The sequence below is a fragment of the Pantherophis guttatus genome, chromosome 2 (genome assembly GCF_059756535.1).
Source record: "Pantherophis guttatus breed Tessera chromosome 2, ASM5975653v1, whole genome shotgun sequence".
Lineage (NCBI taxonomy): Eukaryota > Metazoa > Chordata > Lepidosauria > Squamata > Colubridae > Pantherophis > Pantherophis guttatus.
Window position 1 is genome coordinate 269,202,464 of NC_142064.1, and position 11,521 is coordinate 269,213,984.

Below are 11,521 nucleotides of genomic sequence, written 5' to 3' on the forward strand. Positions count from 1 at the left end.
AATGTACGTCCCTAAATTCCCAGCATGATATTCTCTTTCAGGCTAAGCAATGTTTTGCAGCACCCAGAAAAGGAGTAAGAAATAGGTAAGACCAAATTAAAAGAAAAAAAAGGAAAGACATTTAAATCTGGTTTACACCAACGGCATTCACTACCTCCCCCGTATAATCTGAGGACTCAGATTGTTGGGGGCAATAGGCTTACTCTGTGAACTACTTAGGGTTGTAAAGCACTGTTAAGGAATATGCGCAGAGTAACCCCTGAGTAGCAAGGTTGTGCACATGAGAAACAGCTGAGAGTGATTGTGACTAAGTACTGTCAATACACAGACACACTGAGTTGTGATATTCTTTTACTTTTAGGAAAAAGAAAAGCAAAGTCCAATAAACAATCCAGGTCATACACAGATAAAGATAGTTAAATTGTCAATCCAGGGATATTCCAAGAACAAAGTCTTCTTACCAGTTGTAGTCATATGCAATAAAACAGTTCTTTTTGGAGTTGCAAACAGGAACAAGTACAGCAGTAAAACAATCAGTAAAACAGTAGAAAACAACAAGTAGCAATGATCAATCAGTGATCATGCAGAGAGAACAGGCAGAGAGGAGCAGAGGTAGCAATAATAATGTAATAAGAAAAAAATAAGCCATGATTCAAGCTTCCTCTTAAATACGTTGGCTACAGAGCTAGCCAATCAGAATACAGTATGTTGCAATACAGCATTACAGTCTTTTGACTGCAAACATGCATTGATGGTTTATATATATTGCCAACCCAACCAATTAGGCAATAGCCATTCTCTAACAAGCACCATGAAGCGGAATAGAAATAGAAATAGAAGTAGAAATAGAAGTAGAATAGAATAGAATAGAATAGTAATAAGAATAGAATAGAATAGAATAGAATAGAATAGAATAGAATAGAATAGAATAGAATAGAATAGAATAGAATAGAATAGAATAGAATAGAATAGAATAGAATAGAATTCTTTATTGGCCAAGTGTGATTGAACACACAAGGAATTTGTCTTTGGTGCAAATGCTCTCAGTGTACATAAAAGAAAAGATACGTTCATCAAGAATCATAAGGTACAGCACTTAATGATAGTCAAAGGGCAGGGGTGAAATGCTCCCGGTTCTGACTGGTTCGTCCGATCTGGTAGCGATCATGGCAGATGGTTCGGAGAACCGGTAGTAGTGGCGGTGCAAGGCTCCACCCTTTTCCTCGCGCGCGCGCACGGCACATGCACTTCTGAACCTGTAAGGAAGGTAAGTAGATTTCACCCCTGTCATAGGGTACAGATAAGCAATCAAATCATATTAGGAAACAGTCAATATAAATTGTAAGGATACAAGCAACAAAGTTGCTGTCATACAGTCATAAGTGGGAGGAGATGGGTGATAGGAACGATGAGAAGATTAATACTAGTGCAGACTTAGTAAATAGTTTGACAGTGTTGAGGGAATTATTTGTTTAGCAGAGTGATAGAGTATATAGCAGAGTATATAAGTCTTAAGTGCTATTGCAATTCTCCATGGATTTCTATCCGTGCAAATGCATCCCAATCCATACATTGCATTATTTATTTATTTGATTTATATGCCGCCCTTCTCCGGAGACTCAGGGCGGCTTACAGTGCGTTAAGCAATAGCCTTCATACTTTTGTATATTTTATACAAAGTCAAACTTATTGCCCCCTCAATTTACCTACCTTAGAAAGGTTGGAAGGTTGAGTCAACCTTGAGCCTGGCGAGATTCGATCTTACTTTAATTGCAGACAGCTGGTGTTAAATTACAGGGCTCTGTCTGTTGAGCTATCCAGGCTCCCTATTATCCCTATTGTTCTTTAAAATTTCCATTTCTCTCTTTTTGAGAATCATCAGGATTATCCAATCACAGCTTTCCTGAGCTCCCCTTTCCTCTCCATCCATTCCACTCTATCGTGTATCCTTTTAAGAGTCAATTCTGATAATCCTGATCTTAAAAGTTGCAGGTACTGCTTTGTAACATTGCTAAGCAACTGGTCAAAGCTACACCGGGTCTCCTCAGAAATACTTAGGACCCAGTTTCAAAGTTCCAACAGCCCTTCCCCACAGTCATATGTTCACTTTTTGGACACTTGGCAACTGACTTGTATCTACTAGCACTTGGCAAATGGTTTCCGGCAGAAAACTTCACTGGCTAAAATGGTTTTGTTCAATGACCGCTGCAAACAGGTCATAAAATCTGGTGTAGTCACACGGTGACCTCCTTAATAATTGGCCCATCTCATGATCCTAGGTTTTTTTTTTTTAATTTGATTTATATGCCCCCCCTCTCCGGAGACTCAGGGCGGCTTACAATGTGCTCAGCAATAGCCTTCATCCTTTTGTATATTTATACAAAGTCAGCTTATTGCCCCCACAACTGGGTCCTCATTTCACCTACCTTAGAAAGGATGGAAGGCTGAGTCAACCTTGAGCCTTGGCGAGATTCGAACCTGCAGTAATTGCAGGCAGCTGGTCTTAATAACCAGCTTAATAACAGGGTGCCTTAGACCACTGTACTACCAAGGCTCTAATTGCAGACTCAATTACAGTTGTAAGTCAAGGACTACCTATAGTTGGTCTCTTAATTGCCTTGTTTTGTAGGTTTCTTTTTATGAAACATTTCTAAAATGTAGGTCAAATTTGGTGTTAAGTGTTCGGGTATGGAAAATGGTGAGAAATTGGCAGGGACTGAACAATGCCAAAACATGTTCAGCCGTCATCCAAATATCACAAAAGGGAAACGAGAGGGAAGGAACCCAATGGTGCTTTTTCAGGAGTCAACTGGACTTTCTTGTTCTTTTTTTTTTCTTTGAAGACATTTCGCTTCTCATTCAAGAAGCTTCTTCAGCTCTGACTGGATGGTGGGGAATGGAAGGATTGATATTCCTTACAGACAGCTGGACCTTTGCATCCTTTTAGAGAGTCATTGAGGCCACTTGGAGTTTTATCTGTAACCTTAGGATCACCTGAGTGGTGCAAATGGGTGTGGAGGCTTCTTGGCTGCAGGATGATTACTGCCCTGTGTCCCCTCCCTCTGGAAGATAGGCGCAGGCTGTTGGGGGCAGGGGTGAAATGCTCCCGGTTCGGACCAGATCGCCCGATCTGGTAGCGATGGAGGCGGGTAGTTCGGAGAACCGGTAGCAAAAATCCCTGCTCCCCCGCCCCTACCCAGCTGAGCCGCACAATCATCAGAGGCTTTTTTTAAACTTTTAAAAGCATTTTTTCTACAAGCTCTTCGGCTGAAAAAAATGCTTTTAAAAGTAAAAAAAAAAAAGCCTCTGGTGATCGCTTGGCTCAGCTGGGATCGTCAAAGGCTTTTAAAAGAAAAAAAAACTCTTTTTTTCTTTTAAATGCCTCTGATGATCCAAGCTGAATGGCCTGATCGTCAAAGGCTTTTAAAAGAAAAAAACCCTTTTTTTCTTTTAAATGCCTTTTGACGATCCAAGCTGAGTGGCCCGATCGTCAGAGGCATTTAAAAGAAAAAAAAACCCTTTATTTCTTTTAAATGCCTTTTGACGATCCAAGCTGAGTGGCCCGATCGTCAGAGGCATTTAAAAGAAAAAAAAACCCTTTATTTCTTTTAAATGCCTTTTGACGATCCAAGCTGAGTGGCCCGATCGTCAGAGGCATTTAAAAGAAAAAAAAACCCTTTTTTTCTTTTAAATGCCTCTGACGATCCAAGCTGAGTTGCTTGATGAGCAGAGGCATTTAAAAGAAAAAAAGTCTCTGCCGATCAGGCAACTCAGCTGGGATCGTCAGAGCCTTTTGAAAGCATTTTTTTACAACCTCTTCGCCGAAGAGGTTGTAGAAAAAATGGTTTTAAAAGTTAAAAAAAAATTGGCCACGCCCACCCAGTCACATTATCCCCACCATCAAGCCACGCCCACAGAACCGGTAGTAACAAATTTTAGATTTCACCACTGGTTGGGGGGGTGAGTTGTCTGCGCCTCCAACCGAAGTGCAAATTTTTTTGGAAAATCCGTTCATCCTCCTACACCATTCGAAGGGTGTTCATCCCAAATTGCAATAGCTAAAAGTCTGTAGAGATTCTCAGGCCTCCAGGTCATGGTTGTCCCAAAAGGGGCTTTTTCAGGAGACAACTGGACTTCATTGGGTTGTTTTTTTTTTCTTTGAAGGCTTTGAAGAAGTCAGCACCATGGTCAGCTCACTGCAGGAGGAAAAAAACCCCATGAATTCTCCCGATTGCCTTCAGCACCATGGCCAGCTCCCAGGGAAACAACAGTATGAGTTTAGAGCTACTATAGGTCTGTAGTTGAATTGCACTAATAGCTTAACTCAGTGATGGCTAACCTTTTTGCCGTCGCGTGCCAAAAACCGGGGGGAGCGCGGGGAGGGGTCACACGCGTGCGTGCCCACACCCATAATTAATTGGTGCAGAATGCAGCCGCGCGGGTACTTATGGGGTCGACATGGCGCTCCCACGTGACACCTCTCCTGCGCGAGCTGCATTGGCTTCCGGTGGTCTTCCGGGTGCGCTTCAAGGTATTGGTTCTCATCTTCAAAGCGCTCCATGGCTTAGGACCCGGTTACTTACGAGACCACCTTCTGCCACCGATAACCTCCCACCGGCCAACACACTCCCACAGAGAGGGCCTCCTCAGGGTGCCGTCGGTCAGGCAATGTCGGCTGGCGACCCCCCCCGGGGAAGAGCCTTCTCTGTGGGGGCACCCGCCCTCTGGAACGAGCTACCCCCAAGGATACGACTGATCCCGGACCTCCGGACCTTCCCCCGGGCTCTGAAGACTTTTTTATTTCAGCAAGCCGGGCTGGGTTAAAAAATTTTAATTGGTGAATTTTATGGGTAAGGGGTTTTTAAATTGGGGGAAGCCAAAGATAAATTTAATTTTGTTTTATAGTATTTTAATGTTTATATTGTATGTTTTTAATTTTGGCTGTTCACCGCCCCGAGTCCTTCGGGAGAGGGGGCGGTATAAAAATTTAAAAAATAAAATTAATTAATTAATTAATTGCGCCCCACCCCCTGTGCTCCGCATGCGTTTGGCACATGATGGCACGGTGGGCCCAGTAGGCCCGTTTTTCACCCTCCCCAGGCTCCAGATGCTTTTTAGGAGCCTGGGGAGGGTGAAAACAACCTTCCCCACCCCCACGGAGGCTGTTTCCCAACTTCCGGTGGGCCCAGAAGGCCTGGAAATCAGCTGGCCGGCCTGCGCATGCATGCTGGAATTGAGCTAGGGCAACACTCACATGCCCACAGATATGGCTCCACGTGCCACTTGTGGCACACGTGCCATAGGTTCACCATCACGGGCTTAATTCAACCCAAAGATGCTTTTTCAGGAGGCAACTGGACTTTCTTGTTTTTTCTTTTGAAGACGTTTCGCTTCTCATCCAAGAAGCTTCTTCAGCTATGACAGGACAGTGGGGAATGGAAGGAGCTGAAGAAGCTTCTTGGATGAGAAGCGAAATATCTTCAAAAGAAAAAACAAGTCCAGTCGCCTCTTGAAAAAAAGCTCCTTTGCGGCAACCATGACCTGGATGACTGAGAAAGTCTACAGAGTTTAAGCTTAACTCAATGTTTCTCGAACTTGGCAGCCTGAAGACCTGTGGACGTCAACTCTCAGAATTCCCTAGTGAGCACCTTCAGGAGCCTGGATAGCTCAACAGACAGAGCACTGTAATTTAACACCAGCTGTCTGCAATTAAAGTAAGATCGAATCTTGCCAGGCTCAAGGTTGACTCAGCCTTCCATCCTTTCTAAGGTAGGTAAATTGAGGACCCAGTTTGTGGGGGCAATAAGCTGACTTTGTATAAATATACATAAGTATGAAGGCTATTGCTTAATGCACTGTAAGCCGCCCTGAGTCTCCGGAGAAGGGCGGCATATAAATCAAATTAAAAAAAAAAAAATTCATGCCTTTTCCCAACTAATTGTTTGATTATGTACCATCAAGTCGGTGTCAACTTTTAGCAACTATATAGATTTTCTTCCTCTCTTTTCCTGGTGAGCCATTTGTCCAAAATGGTATAGGACAGTGAGGGCTAGCCTTTTTGCCATCGCGTGCCAGGAGGGGGGGGCGGGGAGGTTCACGCGCACGCATGCCCACACCCTTAATTCTATGCAGTCCGCCCTGTGCATGCGCGCACAACCCCCCCTTCCTCCCCCCACTCCTGGCACGCGATGGCCCGGTAGGCCCATTTTTTTCCTCGCCTGGCTCCAGATCCTCTCTGTGTATCTGGGGAGGGCAAAAACAGCCTTTCCCACTATCTCGGAGGCCTCTCTAGGAGTCTCTGGAGGCTGGGGACAGCAAAAAAGGTCATTTCTTATCCCTCTGGGAGTTGGGAAATGGGCCATTTCCGGCCTACGGAGGGCCTCCAAGGGAGTGGGAAAGGCTGTTTTCGCCCTCCCCAGATACACAGAGAGGATCTGGAGCCAGGTGAGAAAAAAAACGGGCCTTCCCCACCCCCTCCAGGCCCTCTGGAGGCAGGAAACAGCCTGTTTCCCTACTTCTAGTGGGCCCAGAAGGCCCGAAAATCAGTTGGCCAGTGTGCGCCTGCGTGCCAGAGCTGAGCTGGCATGCCCACTGATATGGCTACGCACACGTGCCATAGGTTCGCCATCACGGGTATAGGGTCTCCTGCTTGAGCAGAGGGGTTGGACTAGAAGACCTCTAAGGGGCCTTCCAAGTCTATTATCCTGTACTCTGTATTTTCCCAATATCCTTCAGCTAAAACTGGAATCTCACATGCACAGCAGGTGAGCGAGTTGATATTTTCTTTTCAGTTCGCCTGATTTCAAGATTTCTTTCGGAGAGTCTTCTCGCTTTCCTTTTTTTGTGTGTGTGTGTCGGTTGACATTAGTTTTATGATGTTGTTTATGACCCATGTTTGCTCTTATCCAGTACAAGGAAATGTACAAAAATGCAATGGAGTGTTCTGTCCCCCTTCCTCACACAGGCAAACGTAATATACCAAGCACGCCTGCCAATATTTTATTAGGTAAACAGATTAGAATTCCTGGCAGACCAAGGTTTTGGCAGCAAACTGCCGAATGCCTGCCAAGACCATTTTCACTCCCATAAAGCAGAAGAAGACTTATCTTCAGTCCGTTCCAGGAGCAACAAATTATCCATGAGACAAGAGTTTAGTCAATGTTTAGTCCAAAATATATCCAAGATGAATTTCAGAGATCACGATGTGACTTTCAAGGTTTAACTTTGTCTGTCACAAAGCCTGAAGAGCAATCCCACCCATTTTTATTCCTGGTGGGGCGTGGCTCCGTGACTCAGCTCAATCTCTGGCCCTCCCACGCTTCTTCCGTTGCTGCGCACACTTCTCCCTCCGACGCTGCCTGGGATCAAGCCAGGATTCATCCTCCTCGCTCCCTATCAATTGGTGCTCCGATATGCCTTCCTCCTGGCACATCCCAGGCTGTTCCTCTTGGCCTTCGGATGGAACCTGAGGCATTGCCAGAAAGGAGGGTCCTGGAGAGGGAGGCCTTGTCAGTTCCTCCCCATCACCTTCTGAGTCCTCCTCCTCTGTTAGGACAGGCTCGGGAGTCAGGGTCACAACATAGAGTTCTTGGCTTACCACCATTCGTTTAGTGACCAAAGTTACAACAGCGCTGAAAAAAGTGACTTACAACCAATCCCTCATACTAATGACAACTTCAAAGTCCCCACGGTCACAGGATCAAATTTTGGGTTCTTAGCCACCGGCATATATTTATGATAGCTGCAGTATCCCAGGGTCACATAATCACCATTTGTGACATTTCAAGGCAGCTTCTGACAAGCAAGGCCAGATTTGCTTAACAACCTTGTGTTTCACTTAATGATCTCTTGGGAAAAAGTTCTGAGAAGAGCAACTAAGATGATCCAAGGCCTGAAGAACAGGAATTGGATTTGGTTGTCTAGAGAAAAGAAGAATTAGGGGTGAAATGATATCAGTATTCCAGTATTTTCAGGAGCTGCCACAAAGAAGAATCATTTGGTCAAGTTATTCTCCAAATCACCGGAGGGCAGGACAAGAAATAATGGTTGGAAACTAATCAAGGAGAGAAACAACCTGGAATTAAGGAGAAACTTCCTGAAAGTGAGAACAATAAACCAATAAACCAGGCTTGCCTGTAGAGATTGTGGATGCTTCATCACTGGAGGTTTTTAAGAAGAGACTGGACAGTTACTTGTCTGAGCTGGTATAGGTTCTCCTGCTTGAACAGGGGGCTGGACTAGAAGACCTCCAAGGTCCCTTCCAGCTTCTATTATTCTATTCTATTCTATTCTATTCTATTCTATTCTATTCTATTCTATTCTATTCTATTCTATTCCATTCCATTCCATTCCATTCCATTCCAGTCTAGTCTAGTCTAGTCTAGTCTAGTCTAGTCTAGTCTAGTCTAGTCTAGTCTAGTCTACTCCAGTCCAGTCCAGTCCAGTCCAGTCCAGTCCAGTCCAGTCCAGTCCAGTCCAGTCTTTCTATTCTATTCTATTCTATTCTATTCTATTCTATTCTATTCTATTCTATTCTATTCTATTCTATTCTATTCTATTCTATTCTAAGTTGTTCCTTAACAACGGCAGCAAAAAAAGATTGTAGAATTGGACACAATTCATTTAATGATGGATCACTTAATCACTTAATGATGGAAGTTTTAGTCCCAATTTATTTATTTATTTATTTATTTATTTATTTATTTATTTATTTATTTATTTATTTATTTATTTATTTATTTATTTATTTATTTATTTTTAAATTTGTATACCGCCCTTCTCCCTGAGGACTCAGGACGGTGAACAGCCAAGTAAAAGCATAAACTACAAACATTAAAATACAATTAAAAAGATATATATAAATTTGGCCCCATGATGAAAAACAATAACAAACAATTAAAAACATTTTAAAAAGTGTTAGGCCAGCCCGGCTTGCTGGAAAAAGAAGGTTTTAAGGGCACGGCGGAAGGCACCGAGGTCTTGGATTCTCCTTATCCCTGGGGGCAACTGATTCCAGAGGGTAGGTGCCCCCACAGAGAAGGCTCTCCCCCTGGGGGCCACCAGCCTACATTGTTTGGCTGATGGCACCCCGAGGAGGCCCTCTCTGTGGGAGCGCACGGGTCGATGGGAGGCCGTCGGTAGCAGCAGGCGGTCTCAAAGATAACTAGGTCCTATGCCATGGAGCGCTTTAAAGGTGATAACCAACACCTTGAAGCAATTGTAGCGGTAAATAGAAGATTAACCTGAACTGAGATGGGAAGTCAATTTGTTAAGATTAAAGAACTAAAGCAGAATTTATAATTTAAGGAAAAACTCTAAAACAGCATGCCTCTGATAAATCCTATTGAAAATGACACAGCAAAATGACGATCAATAAAAGCAAGAAAGCAAGAGTTTAAAAGTCTCTTTTTAAGTATGGGACTTAAAAAATGTATAGGACTTAAATCAGCTTTTGATTTATAGACTTTTTTATTTGACTCCAAAGATCCGCCCATCGCAGTGTGATACTGACAGTAGGTGATAGCATCTGCTCACTGTAATAGGATGGGTTCATGAACATGCATAATACATAACCTTATGAAATAGCCTTATGAAATATTGAATAGAATACTACTAGTGGAATACCATGGCTGAAGGCTAGGCAGGAGAACTTCTTCAAAAAAAGAGATCATTTTGAAATGGAAAACTTCCATTTTTTTTTCTTTTTATGACCCTGTAATCCCTTTTATTGGGGTGGAATCCGGACGATCCCGGATCTACGCACCTTCCGCCACGCTCTCAAGACCTGTTTATTCCATCAGGCTGGCCTGGCCTAACCGTTTCCCTTTCCCCCCCTTTTTAAAACGTAAATTTTAATTTATTGGGGTGTTTTAAATCTGTCTTTGGCCAAATTGTTTAATTCGATTTTATTCAGTTTTAAATTTTGCATTTATGTTTTTTTATCCTATGGCTGTTCACCGCCCTGAGTTCTTCGGGAGTAGGGCAGTATACAAATCAAATAAAACTAAACTAAACACTCGCAGCGATGCTAACGCCTGCATGATGCTCGCAGCAACGCTAGTGCCCGCACAATGCTTGCTGCCATGCTAGCACCTGCACGATGCTCACGGAGATGCTAGCTCCCGTGCGATGCTCATAGCAACGCGAGTGGGGGAGTGCATGAATGGACACACCTACGCACTGGCCAGCCACTCAAGCGGCCCCATGGTCCACAGGTTGGGGACCCCTGGCTTAGACTATCTTAATGGGTGGGGTGGAGGAGTTAAGGGCAAGGCATCTGCAATTGAACCCCTGCCCTTTATTGTCTGTGTAAACACCAAAGCCTGCTCATAAGAACGTGGCTTCAAGTCTGACTTGAACATTCACCTATATTCCGCTTCACTCGCAGCTTGACAAAGAATAAGGTGATGGCGGATTGGAATATTGGTATTATGGCCTGCGAGCAGCCAGCGGAGCTGATAGCAGATTCGGACAGTGAGGAGGTTGGGGAGGAACATGGGCCAGTCTGTTCTGCCCCAGCTACGGACCCCAAAGAACGCAGCACACACAAAGTCCGTACAAACCTTAGTTTATTAATTAAGGACTACTAATGAGCTTTCTTAGTAGTTATTCGAACACAATTTAATTTAATTTAATTTATCGCATTTCTATTGCCGCCCAACGCCCAACTCCTTAAACAAGTGCAGTTTAAATCAGTCTTTTCTGAACAAGGGCTGTTAATTTAACTTCATTAACAGCCGACAAGAATCCAAAGAATAACAACTCAATTCTGAGGCGCAGTATTTCAGATAACCGTAATCTTACTGTGGTTGGCCGAATGCCCAGAAGCAATTTGCAGGAAAACTGACAAGAGAGAAACAAGAGCCGAATCAAACGTTTCTGGAATCAAGACGTGAAGGAATATGAACAAAGTTGTTTCCTGCAGATTGCATCAGTCGTGGTCCTTCCTTAAATAGGCTAGGGGAGTGGCCAATTAGCCCCAAGCCTTACTCTCGAGGAGACCTCCTCCTGAGAAGCCACTCCTGCCTTTTAACAGCTCTGCGCGCTCGTGCATCGAGAAGAGGCTCCTCCTCTTCTTCCTCTTCACTTATGGGAGCTTCTGAAGGCCCTGGCTGAATCCCCGCCTCTGGCACCACATCTTCTCCAGCCTCCTCATTGTCCGACTCGAGCGCCAGCTGCCCAGGCTGCTGGCGCAGCACCACACCAGCCTCCTCGCTGTCGGAATCAGCTACTAACTGCACAGGCCGCTGACGGGCCACAACAGAGTCTGGGGAAGGTTCTGACGAGTGCGTCGGAGGCAGAGATGGGGGCAGGGCCGCATGACAGTTATCAGATGCCTTCAGAGTCCGACATCAGTGAGGCAAATGAACAGCTGGAGCCTGTTCCCAGTGTGCGCATGTGCAGAGTTGCCAGACGAAGGGAACAGCTAAGGAACAAGGATCAACTTGGGAGTAAGGCCACAGGTGGATGATGAATGGCCCCTCCCAGAGGGAATAAAAGAGGAGCAAAAGAGGAGTACAGT